Source organism: Pistacia vera, unplaced genomic scaffold, assembly GCF_008641045.1.
Source record: "Pistacia vera cultivar Batoury unplaced genomic scaffold, PisVer_v2 Contig660, whole genome shotgun sequence".
NCBI lineage: Eukaryota > Viridiplantae > Streptophyta > Magnoliopsida > Sapindales > Anacardiaceae > Pistacia > Pistacia vera.
The window spans coordinates 231,019-246,140 of record NW_022196513.1 but is presented as its reverse complement, the minus strand read 5'-3'; the positions used below and the strand labels follow the sequence as shown (position 1 = coordinate 246,140).

General features: G+C 32.8%; 1 pseudogene; it reads right to left on the bottom strand.

Annotated features, from left to right (window-relative positions):
* Nucleotides 1-569: 569 nt before the first annotated feature.
* Nucleotides 570-2,025, bottom strand: LOC116112308 (annotated as a pseudogene).
* Nucleotides 2,026-15,122: the final 13,097 nt, after the last annotated feature.

The following is a 15,122-nucleotide window of genomic DNA, read 5'->3' as shown; positions in this document are numbered from 1 at the left end:
TCTTTCATTAAGTCAACCGTACAAAACATTGGCCTTTAACTTATTGTGGTAGTCCTTATTAGTTGTTTTCAATCAATTTATATATCAACGAAAAGGGAGATCAAATTGACAAAAAAAAAAAAAAAAAAAAAAAATTGAGGCAATGTTCTTTAACTTGAGCTTTGTAGTCCTTATTAGTCGTTTTCAATAAATATTTCTTTAGTACTCCATCACATTTCTTCATCAAGTCTCCATATAGCATGACTTATAATGATATTATTTAAAATATTAGCTAGCTGTCCCTCTATCTACCACATTTATGTAATATATTACTAGAAGAATGATTGGTTTCATTCAGCTGCGGCTTTGAATGTTTGGTGATGTGCCTTGTCTTTGAGTGGTTTAGTTGTCATTAATGCATGAGTGATCTTCAAATTATCATTAACCAAAATCTTAAAAATTCAAATATGATAAACACATTGGAGCAACTATTTTTTTGCTTCGTAACTACCTTTTTATTAAACTAAATATATTGTACAATCATTCCTAAGAAAGATTATCAAGCAATTTAAACATATCGCACTAATTTTTTACTCATTTTTACTACTTAAATAAGGATAAACGGTGAAGAAGGTTTGCAGTACGGTGAGGATTAGAAGAATCAGAGCAGCCAATGCCGATATAAATGACCATGGAGTATCAAAATATGTATACTTGAAGCTCGCCCATTGAACGTGCCAACTATTGCATATAGTTCGTGCACATCGTTAAACAACTTCGACAAATAACACGCACGATATCAAATCCCACATCCTTCCCCAAATTATTGATGAAACGAGCAACTTCTGCATCGGTACAAGATTATTCCAATATATTTTTGTCACATAAATACTCAACTCTTTATATGTGTTCACTAGGTAGTCCAACGTGTACATAAGTTGTGATATGCTTGGAGCAACTTGAGTGCCATTGCTCAAATGCAACACAATTTGAAGAAAGGAGGTCATAAAATCTTCAATATTAATAGTGGCATGTCGATTCGCTCGCCGCGCCTGAATTTTACCACCAAGAAGCTTTCTGCCTCACTGCATTGAGCTTAATTCCTGCACGCGAAGCTTGGATGGAATGGATTACCTGTGTGGTGTATAGCATTCACACGATGATCTCGAATTTCAGATGGAATCAAACTTGAGCGGACCAAGTCAAGTAAATGCATGCCCCTAGTTATGGTGTTTTGCAATATCTCATCCGGCCTTGCATTGTGTTATTGAAAAAGTGCAAAGCAAGAGTAGCCAAAGTGGGGCTAGGTTTTTCTTCAGGAATTTTTGATAAATCAAACAAACATTCAAGAACAAAGTAGGGAAGTTGATTCTCAAAAGAAGAAAATCCCGATAAAAAAATGGTAAAATCCATGTCACGATGAGGGGATCATCAAGATCGATTTTACAACTCCTAAAACTTTTCGAAACTTTCGATAATAAAAAGGCCGTCAAGAACCATTAACTCAACAAATTCATCAGAGTTAAGATGAATAGTTTCTGTAACATTCTCTTGCTTTCATCTCTAGAGATTGAACAGCCTTGAGAAAATCTTCCAAACCTAGACCATTATTTTTAATTCTGTTGAGAAAGGAGCCTACATATTTCCATTTATGCTCTTCAATCATTCTAAGGTGAGGCTCTCCTTGGTGGTATGGACCTTTGAGACAATATGAGTTGATAGGACTTACCGTTGATATCAATGAAGCTCTTCGGAACTCTAAAAATACAGCATGATATTTTACCCGCTGTGGTGCTTAGTAAGGTTGGCGCCTGCGAAATTTTCTTGTGCATAAGGCTAAACGGTCCTTGTTTACTTCTCGATATTTATGACATGAGCTTCTCCTTCTACGGTTGTGCTTCCCATCTCTGTCATGAGAGATACAAATATACTGGCAAGGCAAAGACTGGTTTTCCTAATCAAGGCAAACGTAATTTTTGATAGTAACATACAAAGGCCCGAAGAAGATTTGGGGAGATTGATTGATCTGAAAGTGGTGGATTCCATTTGCATGATTGCATATCTTTATTTATGAAAAAAAGGCCAAAAATAAGGTGTATTTGCACCTGGGCCGAACGAATTCATGGAATTTAGAATTTATTTTTGAAAAGTAAAGCCAATACACTGATATTGCGTACTAAGGCTTCTTGTTTGAAGTCATGTTGAACCACACTGATTATCATTCAATTAATTTCATTGGTTGAAAGTTGAAACTTTCTGTCAATTGAAAATGTACAGAAACACAGGAATAAACCTCCGGTAACTTTCCTAATTCTACACCCAATCTTTGAAGTCCAGGCCCGGAAAATTAGAGACGTCCACCAACAAAGGAAGTTCTTTATGCTTAGCTCATTGAGACCGTTAGTTAGATCAGAATCAGACAGGCTGGATTCTGGACATAACGCAAAGTGATTAAGTTGGCAGTCTAAACCTAAAACGATAAAGGAAGGAACTTTCATATTTGCAAATGATACCTGTCACTGGAACGAATTGGTGATAGGGGTGGTTGGATAAAATACTAGCCAAGAATATGAAAGGGAGAATCAACGAGCCGTCTATCCCAAGAGAAGTCGAAATGTCTAGCCTAAGGATGGCAAAATCCAAGGCCGACCCGGAGACTCAAACTAGGGGCCGGGTTTTTACAACCCGAGACTGTTTATAAATTTTAAAAATAATACCCGATTAATTCATAAAGTCACAAAGTCATAGACATTTCAACAATTAATTGAGATGGGTTTACAGTGCATAGTCATTCAACGAGTTAGTAATACATTGTCTACTCTATTATTAAACTAATGGCACGTCGGCGCGTTGCACAGATTTATTTATTATATTATTTTTATTTTATTATCGATTTTTATATTTTAAGAAATTGTAAACGATTATTGTTTCACAAAAAAATATGTCAATATTGATTATAATAAAACATTTTGTTATTGTTTTTTATTATTATTATTATTAGTTATTGATAACAGGGAAAAGGAAAAAACTAATACATAGCGTTTTTCTAATTATTTGTTGTCTTATCTGTAGTTCAACCTCTTAACAGCAACTAAACTCACGTTGAGTTAAATCAGAGATAATATCCATGGTTGAACTCATTATCTCTAACAGACCATGGAATATATCTTTCATTTGAGAATTTCTTTGATCTCATTTTGTGGTTGGAATGATGTTGCTTCATCTATATCATGCACACAATTAGAATAGAATATGACATTAAATATAAGATATATGGTTCAATGTTTATTATCATGTGTTGTTGTTCATATGCTCTGCCATTGTGAATAAAAGTTTTTAAAGTAGAATAAAATTAGTACTGTGTGGTATTTCACATTGTATTTTGTTATGTTATATAGGAACACAATGCGAAAAGGCAGAATAGCAAGAGCATTCATTCTCTGTACACTATATTTGGAATCGTGTTTTGTTGGTTTTTTTGTTTCTGGGTTGACAATGGTTCGTCTTTTGTCTGGTATTTGTTAATGATATGTCAGTGATATGATATAATTAAAGCACTGTTCGTATTTTGTTCAATGTAATTGAAATATTTAATATTTTAACTTTTGGATTATCAGTAATATAGTTTCACCGAGGTCAACAACACATTTTATCAATCAGATTATATATGTTTATCTATCCAAGAAAATTTGTAATATATGTGTTGAAAATATGCGAATCTCATGACTTAATCAAATTAAGATGGCATGTAAAGATATTACAATCATATTGTTTGTCCGTTGATATTTTTTTCATTTTAGTTATTCAATTTATTTGCAATTTTTATTAACTAATAACCGTAATTTAATAGAATGTGGTCTGATTATAAATAATTTTAAATCTATTTAGACTATTTATTATTATTGCTATAATTTTTTTTTTGATACAATATCAATAGAAATATAATCTGTGTATTCTTATGTATAGCATATGGTGCAAAATCGTTTCACTAAACAATAACTCGGTTCTACAAATAACATGGCAGTTGTAAATAATAGTAACAATCATTCGAATATAGGTCACAGAAACTCAAATCTTCAACCTCCAAGTCTTCCTATATAGGAGAAAATATTCTGTGGGAAGTCGGCTCAATACCATGCAAAAGATTATAGAACCAAAATAAATACGAATAGTTTTGAGAAAGTAATTGAATGGAATGATTCAGCTGTCAGAGGCTTTTAAAATGGCCAACCTTCGATATTGGTTAAAGATGTGTTAGGAAAACACAGATGAACATGTAATTGTACAGAAAACGTATAAAATGCGAACAAAACATTGTTCGGCATTGTTCGTAATAATATACACACATGTTTGGTAATGTTGATTCTATACTATATGTGCTGGGAAAAACATGGTATAACAATATTTTCACTCATATCATTGAATTAATCTAGAGTGAATATATATTCTCATTTTTTTTACATATTGTATTTAAGACATACTATTTCATAATCTACAGAGCATCTCTTGCAACTGATATCACTTGGCCTTGTTATTCTGTCCCAGTGTACAACGTATCCATCTTCTTTATTGCAAGTTCCTAATATTCCTTCGCTTGAGGAGAATATTTGTTGTTGGAGTCATGGATTTGAAAGTCTCTCGGCAATTGCTCATCCTTTGAAAAGAATCTTGATGTATCAATTGAGAAGAAGTTGTATACCATTGTTTCATATATTTTTAGCAAAGCAACTGCAAAATATATAGTGCTTGCATATTTTGTCTTTAGCATAGGTATACCTGTGTTAGTATTATGTTTGATAAATACTAAATGTTTTCAGCAGTATAAAGCATTTCATTTTTTGCGTTTGCCAAGATTTGTAAAATTGAAAGTCCTTCTGTTTAATTGCCGGTAGCTTTTGTCTTTGTTTGAAATGTTTCTTTTACGCAACACTTGTTTTGCGTTGGATTGTAATATAAAATTTACATCTGCAATTGGATAGATAAGATAGTATGAATTGTTTATAGCAATATATAATTGATATTGTAGGTGTTAGTAATACTTACGTCAAGTGGATTGACTGTAATTTTATTGCTAGTTTTAGTTGCTCTGACAATGATTTGCTGCAGTATTTCTTGTGGTAGTTGTAAGAAACTTGTTTTCTGTACTGTGAATTTTGGTTAATCATGATAATCTTCCTTTTTTTTTTTTTTTTTTTTTTTGTTGTTGTAAATGACTACTCTTGTCAAACACTGTTCATATAATTTTTTAGAAGATATTGAATAGTCGTTATATTATTGTCAATAATAATGTTTTTCACGAATGTTCTAATTTAGGGGAATGTGAATGGTTTGTTGACTTTTGGGATGAATTTTGTATTCTCCTATTTGTTTGTCTTAAACTACACTAAGTTTATCATTTATATGTTTACTTAATATTTGGAATACAAATGCAATGTATTGAATATTTCTTATTAAATAATAATAATTGTTGTTATTATGTGTATTTGTTTCATCGAACATATATATGATGCAAAAAAAACCGTGATTAAAATTAACAAAAATAGATGTAACTAATCTTGTATATTAAATTCATGATAATTTATAATATTCTGAAAAAATATATTATAATTATTATAAAATACACATGATTTATATATTCAGGAAATATAGAAAATATTAAATTGAATTTCTAAAAAATATTATATTTGGTATATACTGTCAATGATTTTGTGATGCGTTGTCGTTTTTGTATTATATTTTTTGTTTAGCGAAACGTCGTCGTCTATGGTTGATAATCGTTTATATATAATTTGGATTTATGTCAACGTGTATCAGTTGTTAATTTACTTATCACTTGTTTTCTTGCCGTTGACATTGCATATCTGTAAGTCTTTAATTTTTGTTAAGTATTTGTTCTCAATTGAAATTTGTTCCTTTTTTTAATCTTATCTGAAAATATTAAATTTTCATTCATACTGTTATTTTTTGGTGTTTATTTTATTTTATTTTTTTAGGGTTTGCAGATATGAGGTGGCCTTTTCATGCCTTAATGTGTTTATGTACATGAAGACCCCTGCCCAATAAAAAAACAAAAAGCAAAAAGTTAGAGGTAATACCCATACGGTGGATGGTCCAAACAAAAATTTTCCAATAATACTACTTCACAAACCTTACAATGGAATACGCACAAATGATCTTATTATTAGAAGCTACAGGTTGTATATTATTTCAACCATATAATTTTCTAACTTCCTACTTGTCTATCAACAGCACAACTACAATATATAATGCATTGACCATTTCTAGGTAGATGGTAACCTTACCACTTCTGTGCTTGACCTTTATAATTTATTCCCCAGCAACAATTAAGTCTATCTTTGACTTTAAGTGGAAAATCTAATCAGCCAATAAGGTGTCTACATAACGATGGAAATATCAGTTCAGTCAAGACATGATGTAGGAAGGTGTCATTTCATCCTTTGAGACATGTACCAGACTCCAGAATACAGTGAAAATTCAAATATAAAAAGTATTATCTAGGCACACCTCTGCAAGAAATTCCATCGAGGTAACACCTGATTCTTCTATCAATTCTCTTATGGCTGCATTCTCAATCCTCCCCCTCATCAGCGCACCCTGTACAAATGGCACAATGAATTTGAAGCATTGACAAACCCCATGCCACAGACGGTCATACCTCTCTCTTTAAGGTAAAAACAAAGTGTACATTCAAATCATCAAAATACTAAGATTGCTCAATCTAACCCCAAAACATCAATACTTCTATCATGCATATGATAGCAACATTTGGTTATATCTCCATTCACAAAAACACAAACCCCTGTTAAAGTGGACGAATACAGCTAGCTCTAAGTAAAATATAATACTGTAACAATAACAATAAGAACAAATAACCCATTGTACTTACCCAGAAAAAAATAAACCAATTGTACAGGAACTAACGTTACAGAATTGCAAAACTGGATCTGCACAATCAGAGAAAAAAGAATATTAAAAAACTTTGGATAAATGAAACGAAAAGCTTGGTTTATATGTATGAAACAATGAAGGGATGATATCGAACCGAGACTGCCACCTCTCTAGCGCTGTTAACATTTTGATCCAGCCAAGAGTTAGATAAATGAATGTGGCAATTATCAATTCTATCATCAATTAAAGCTCACTTATCAAACTAATAACTTAATCGTACACAATTCAGAATCAAAACCCCATAAATCTAACAAAGCTTCTCAAATTACAAAAACAATCAATAATAAAAATCACAAATTGAAATATACCTCATCATTTCCGTGCATCTACTTATGAAACCATAATATTCAATACCTACAATCACAAAAACACAAACCCAAAACAAATATCGTCAAAATCCAAAAACACAACTGGGTTCTCTTAATTCTAACATGAATCAAAGACGGATCTGAAACCTTCTGGATTTGAACTTTAAGACCTCAGGTCAAGGGATAATTACATTCACCTATCCTGAGATTTTGCAAAATTGAAAACGATGATAAGACGAAGAGACTGTTTTCAATTTACAGTCTCCTCCCATGCTGTTTTATCTCTCTGTGTGTATTTAAAATCACAGTTACATGTTCATTCTTTCCAATTAATTTAGATAACTCTCAGGGTTCAGCTGAAGAAAAAAATTATTCAAATTGATAATTGGAACGGAGACAAAGAGTACCTAACACAAGATAGCCGTAGCCAAAGTCAGGCAGATCCTAGCTGCACGAACATCAATAGTCCCAACTTCTTCAACTCCAGTGCTACAAATTATAAGGTAGAAAAGAAACAGCCCATGAAGAGCAAGGAACGCAGCCCAAGAAACACCCATATGATTAAGAAATTTGAAATCCCCACAAACATACGTAAACAATCAAATATCATGTATAAATGCTAAATGTACAGAGACAAAAAAAATTAAAATCAAGATTTGATAATGACCGGTCACATGCGATAAGGAAAAGCAAGATTCGTGCACTAATACCTCCGGATTTTGTGGCGGGTCTATTCCATTAGAGAGCGACGACCGCGAACTGACTTAGAGTGGGCAAACCTGTGAGAATTTTCCGATCAAGACCGATGTGGCGTCTCCATTGCCGATGGATCTCATCATGAATAGATAATCTGCCCATTTGAAGAAGTAACCTCCTTCAACACAGCTTTCAACCTTTACTCAAAACTCCACGAACTTGGCACCAGCAATCAATGAACCCATACAAGGAGATCAACGCATTTGGACACTGGAGCATTAACCCAAAAGAAGCGAAGAAAATAAAAATGCAGTTAAGAAAGATAAAGCAAACCTTGGCAGCACTGAGAACTGGTTCTGTATCAAGATTTCACATTAACAGTTGAAGGGTTTGACGGTTTGTTAGTAGTGGAATGTGAAGAATCACTTATTAATGAGAATGTGAGAGAGATTTCACGTTAACAGTTGAAAGGTTTGACAGTTTGTATTAATGAGAATGTGAAGAGATTTCATCCACCGCCAATCCCATATGTCATATGTTCTAGTAATTTATTAATTAAAGAAAAACGTAAAAGATTTCAAATTGAAAAAGAATGTGAAAGATATGTATTGAATACATTAATTGAATATATGTGAATATTTATTATAGCAATCTTTTAATATTCATGGAAATTAATAATATACACGTGAATTTAGTAATTTATTATTAAAAGAAAAATGTAAAAGATCTCAAATTAAAGATGAATGTGAAAGTTTGTATTGAATCCATTATTGAATGCATGTGAATATCCCTATTAGAGCAAACCCAATAAATATAAACACGTGAACCAATTACAATATCCTACATGATGATCATATCAATTTTACATGATATCAGAAGAAGCAGTCTGCTTATATATAGATTGTTAATTTATCACTTCAATATGCTTCTCATTGACACACTATATCGTTCACAACTATAATTCAAACGGTGTTACTATTGTACAATCTAAAACGCTTGCGCTTGCAAGGAACAACTTAAAATATGAATTTTATTTTAAGTATTTAATATTTTTCTTTTATTTTCATTAATCTTTGTAATTTTCTTATTTACCGTTTTAAGCAAAAATTAAAGAAAAGCTAGTTTGATCGAATCTTATTACAGTAAAACTTTTTTATAGTGATACTCTATATAAGAATAACTCTACATAGTCATAAAAAATTCTAGTTCATTTGAGATGTTATAAATAAAATAAACTCTACATTGTAATAAGTTATAATTTTTTAAATTTTCCCTTAAGGAAAGTTGCCTCTACATAGTAATAATTATCTGTATATTAAAAAATATATATGTTAGTAAAATTAAAGGTTTAGAATGAAATAAATATTTATTTAAAATTGTTTGGGACAATGATTTATGCTTTAGAGTTGTTATCACATCTTTTACCTTACAAGTACGTAATAGCTCGTTAGCATAGATACCTTCTTATTGAAGCCAAAATATTTTTGTTTCTCAAGCATGTTTAGAGCTTCATGGCACAAACTTCTTGTATTTCCTTACTATTATCCTTAGGATTATTTCATTTCTCTTCTTGTCTAATTGCAACAATGATTTCTCTTTTAGTTAAAGTATACACGATTTGTTGCTCATTTGGATAATCGAAAAATATTAATATTCATTCGATTAGTGTAGTGAAGCTGTCAAATTGATCACTCAATTCTATAGTGACTCTTTTATTCTCCTCATCCACTTCATTTGTAACTTACAATTCATTGACATTAGTGGTCCTAATTTTGCAGTGCTTAAAACCATTGACAATTTCTGTGGCTTCACATCAATTAACCATGCATCAACTCCATTTACAGTTCCATCAATGACACTTATTTTTGTTAGTTCTAAGAAATGATCTTTATCCGTTTCAAAAGTAGGCAATCGAAGTGCTGAATTGAAATCATAATATTCTAAAATATAAATTGAAATGCTAATACTGTACTACTAAAACATGAATTATAATAAGAAATCAAAACTATAATTTTTGTAACTACACCTTCATTAAGTTATAACTTCCTTATAGTAATAAATTAGTTAGTCCCACTATTATGACTATAGAGAGGTTTTACTGTATATATTAATTAGTGGTAGGATCATGATCTGAGCTTGAGCTTTTCATGGATAATGGCATGTCTAACATTATCAAGGTGTTCGGCCTTCATCGTATATTTGAGTCAACATTGGTGCAGTTTGATAAGCTTGACTGTCTTTAGAGAGCATGCTGGGCCTTTTTATGTTCGGCCTGCCCTTTTCCCATAATGGACCTTTGGGGCCTAATTATTTTCTGAAGTAAATATTAGTCCAATCCTATATATATATATAATTATATATATATATATATAATATATAATATATAAATATATATATATATATATATAAGATTTAGGGGGCTTTGGTTTAAGGTTATATGGGATTACTAGGGTTAAGTTATCTTATTTACTTGATTACCATATTTAGTTGTCAAGTAATATAGATACCGGTAATCTTCAAATACCAATAGTGGTTATTATTAGTAATATTGGAGGTAATCTAATTACCTCCATTTCTTAGTTATTCAGATTACCAGGGTTATCTTTTTTTATTACAATTTTATCCCTTATTATAAAATTTTAGGACAATACTACCCTTATTTTTAAATTTATTTACATAAATATGTCTTTTACTATTTCACCCCAATTAATTAACTTTTTGGACAAAATTACCCTTGAATTCAAAACAAATTGCAACCTACCCAAGCCACCACCCCCACCCACCTACCGTCGCTACCACAACCAGAACAACGCACGAAGGCCGAAAATGGCGCTATCTGGCCGTCAACGGCCAGACCAGATTAGATCTGGCCGTCGACAGTCAAATCTATCACGTCTAGCCATTTCCGTTAGATCTCTAGCGGAAATGGCCATACGGTGCACGGAAGCCATTTTCTGCCTTCCGTGTACCGTTAGGTTGCCGTTGTCGACAGTGGCTGGGTTGGTGGTAGGGGTGTTATCGAGCCGAGTCGAGCCGAGTTTTCGGCTTAACGAGCTCGGCTCGTGAGAGAAGATAAATAAACGAGCCGAGTTTGAGTCGAGCCGAGTCAGAAATTTGTGGCTCGGCTCGGCTCGATAATGGATTTAGTATATTTCGAGCCGGCTCGCGAGTGGCTTATCGAGCCGAATCGAGCCGGCTCGAGAGCCATCTCCAAATAATAATTTTTTTTTTCAATTTTTTTTACAAAATTTCGCTGGGTCCTGCCCTTTTTCTTATTTCCCTTTAAATTTTTTTCTTTCTTCTAAACAGAATTTTTGTCTGCAAATTTTTTTTTTTTTTTTTTTTTTGGCGTCTGCCCTTTTTCTTATTTCTCTTTAACTGTGATTTTTTTACTAAATTTCCCTTTCCTTCTAAGTTGTGATATGAAGCTGTAATTGTTTAATTCTCAAAATTTTTACTGTTTCATAAAAGAAGAGTAAAGAAAGAGAAAGAATGAGACGGTTTAAAAAAAAATGGTAAGAAACAAAATACACAGATGTAGAGAAAGAGAGAGAAAATGAGGGCCCAAAAAGAAAAAGTAAAAAAAGAGGATAAGACAGTTTAAAAAAAAAAAAAAAAAAAACGTTAGTAAGAAACAAAATACATGGCACAAGGACTGAAGGAGCCGCACTGCCGCTTGCCATCGTCACTTTTATTGGGGTTTAAAATAGCAGTTTTTATTTTTTTTTTTTAAATTAAAACCCAAGAGCAGAGAACCCAACCCCCAGTATCTCAAAACCCCCTCTGAGAGACCACATGAAACACTCTCACACCATACCAGCTGAACGAAAACCGAGATCCATCAGCAGACCACCAATAGAGAAGTCACACACCAGACCGCTAACACCAGCCACCTGCAAAGCACCCTCTGCTGCAACACTCCAAGAACAAAAGTCCAGTAGCCTCCAAGCCTTGCCTCCTTCTTCCTTGAAGAGAACCACACTACCACATGACACAGCCAACAAAAAAAACATAATCCCAGAGCACTCACCAACAAGCCGCTTGTCCCACCTTCCACCCACCACAAAAAGAAAAAACCAAAACAAATCACACAGCCCACCCAAAAACAATGCCATCCCACACACCAACCCGGTTCCCTAGTGAGAAGAGAAAAAGAGGAACCTCATAGAGAAGCAAAATGGCAACACACCAAACCCCAACGGCATCTTGACTTGTTACCATATTTGAACCACACTTTGCTTGATTTGTTTGGTTTTGACTGCTCTCCCCTTCCTCCATCTTCTTCTTCTGTTTTCAGTCTGATTTGGTTTGGATTCGCTGGCGAATGGGTTTCGGTCGCGTTTTAGGGATTTAATGTCGAGGTTTTTTTTGTTATTTTTACAAACTTTTTGTTTTAAAAATTTCAGTTAATCCCCATACTTTACAAAAACGCCTAACCCCCTAATAATTCGAGCCTGGCTCGGCTCGCGAGCCTATCGAGCCGAGCCGAGGCAGGCTCGAACTCGACTCGTTCTCTCTAACGAATCGAGCCGAGTCGGCTCGATACCAGACGAGGCGAGCCGTTAACGAGCCGCACTCGAGCCGAGCGAGCCGGCTCGCGAGCGGCTCGCCTCGTTACGCCCTGGTTGGTGGGGATGCTTTGTTGATTTTCCAAACTTTTATTATGGGGTTGTTTTGCTAAGTTTTTAAATGCAGGGGGTGTATAACAATCTAAATATAATCAATATTAAAAATAATATAATAATAATATTTAATTAGAGGACAATTCAGTAATTTAAATACATATCCACCAATTTATTCCTCCCAACCAAACATATTATATAACATACCCACCAATTAACCAAACACATTTTCCTAATGATTCCCAATAATCTTCAAGGTAATCTAACTTTCCAGTAATACAACATTCCCTAAACCGAACGCCCCCGATATTGATTACTAAAGAGTCACGTCGTTTCAACTCTACTCAATCCTCTTCTAACCCTCAATAATTATTAAAATTATTTTAATTTATTTTATTCCAAAATTGTCCTTTATATTGATTTTTCTAAATATCTCCATTTTCTTACGTTGAAATTTAAGTATCCATTTCCTTCTCTTTTGTTTTTTTTAATATTATTAGATGCTCTGCCGCCCCAAACAAAAATCATTGCCAAATATCACTAAATTTTTTGGAGAACCACAAAGTCCTTTATGATCAAACAGTGCTCATGTAAACTATGGAAGTCCACTTGTACCAAACAATACTCATGTGAAGCTATAGGAAGTCTACTTGTGACCACCCGGTGTCATGTGAAGCTACAAAAAGTCCACTTGTGACCAAACAGTATTTATAGTAATGTTACAGTATTTTCAAGATTTACAAATATTGTAATTTATTTCATGCAAGACACGATTTTTTGTAACCCAAAATTCTCTTGCACCAGAACTCTCTCATGTAAAAACACTCTCTCACTAGCTATTCCTTGAAGATAATTGAACTAGTTATTCTTAAAGATAATTGGATTAACAAGTAGTAAGTATTCAAATTTACATTTAATGAAAATTTGAATTTATTGTGTTCATATTATTTCAATTATGTTTTAGTTATGTTTCAATTTATTGTGTTTTGATTTCTGCATATATATAAAGCTTGAGATTAAATTCTTATTTGATAAAAAAAAATTGAAATTTTATAAAAATAAAGATGTGAGATAATCCCAAAGGGTAATGATATCCGAGAATTATTGTTTTTATTAGGCTTTTAGGCTGGATTTTAGATACTTCTTAGTTCATTTATGTCTAATTGCTACTTATTCTTTACATTTTGTGTTTCAAGCCAAATGGATATTTGAGCAATAAATGAGCGAATTGGAGTTTTTGGACCTCAGAAGTAGCGGATCTCAAAAGTGAGAGTTCTGAAGCAGAGTAAAGCACTATGAAGCTTTTTCCATGGAGAGCATCAAAGATTAAGATTCAAGCAAAGAAGCAAGCGGAGGGCAATTCTGTAATTTCAGAATTCTTCATGAGATTCGCCGCAGCAAATGAGTAAACGCTCAAGAGTTTACTTTTACTTCGTTGCCGTGGCGAGATTTCTTCTTCGTCGCTGCGAAGTCTGCAATTTTCAGTTTCGTTAAAAGTACAATTCAATTTTTTAGTTAAAGTCTTAGGTTTTTTGGGTGATTAAAAGCAAAACGGCCATTTTGAGAAGGAATCGTGTTTTCCTTAGTCTAGAGCAGCTTTTTTCATCTTCTTAGTTTAGGTTTGACGAATTTGTGTTAAAAAGTGAGAGATTTGGGATTGAATCTGGTGGATTCTTCAACTAGGGGATCTCTTGTCTTTTCTCTCATTTTATCATGTTGAACTTTGTGTTTATTGTGTTTATTGTTTTTCTTGCTTATTGATTGATTTAGCTATGAACTAACCCATTTTGGATTAGCGTTTTGATGTAGTTCGGATTCTCATGGATTGAGCAATTGATTTTTATTATTTTCTATGCTATTGCAAGGATTGTGTGGTTATCTAGATTTTTTGCTTTTAATTGATGAACATGATGAATTGAGAAATGAGTCATGTTAAGTTTCTTGGTAATCACTATGTAGCATTAAATGCTAGAGATAGATTTAGAATCAATGAAATCAATCTAAGATTCTAGGTGCTTAATGAGCTTAGAACTATTATCTTTAAATTATTGGGTGCGGAGTTTAATAGGGAAAAGTAGGAAAACATAGCCTGAGAAGGTTGTTTACAATTTAGAGAATTCGATTTGCAATCAATGCATTTGAATATGGAAATAGCATAATCTGTAGGTTTAATAATCCAGAGTCCGAATGAAGTCAAAACCCTACCCGTTTGATTAAATTGATATTACCTTGTTTTAATCTTGCTTTCATATTTAGTTTTGAATAGTTAGAAATTTCTATTTTAGTTTTAAGTTTAATTTTCCCATTAATCCAAACAAATTCGATTGCTCCATTGAAAACGTAGAAAACTTAGTGCTTAGCAACCAATCCTTTGGAACGATACTCACTCATCACTTTATTACTTTGTGCGACTAGTGCACTTGTTATTTATGTATGTTGTAGTAAATACGCATTAGTAAAATAAAGATATTTAATTTATTAATTACAGTTGGAAATCCAATCATAAATATTCTTTTCAATAACTCTAAATAAGTGAAATTGGAAGATG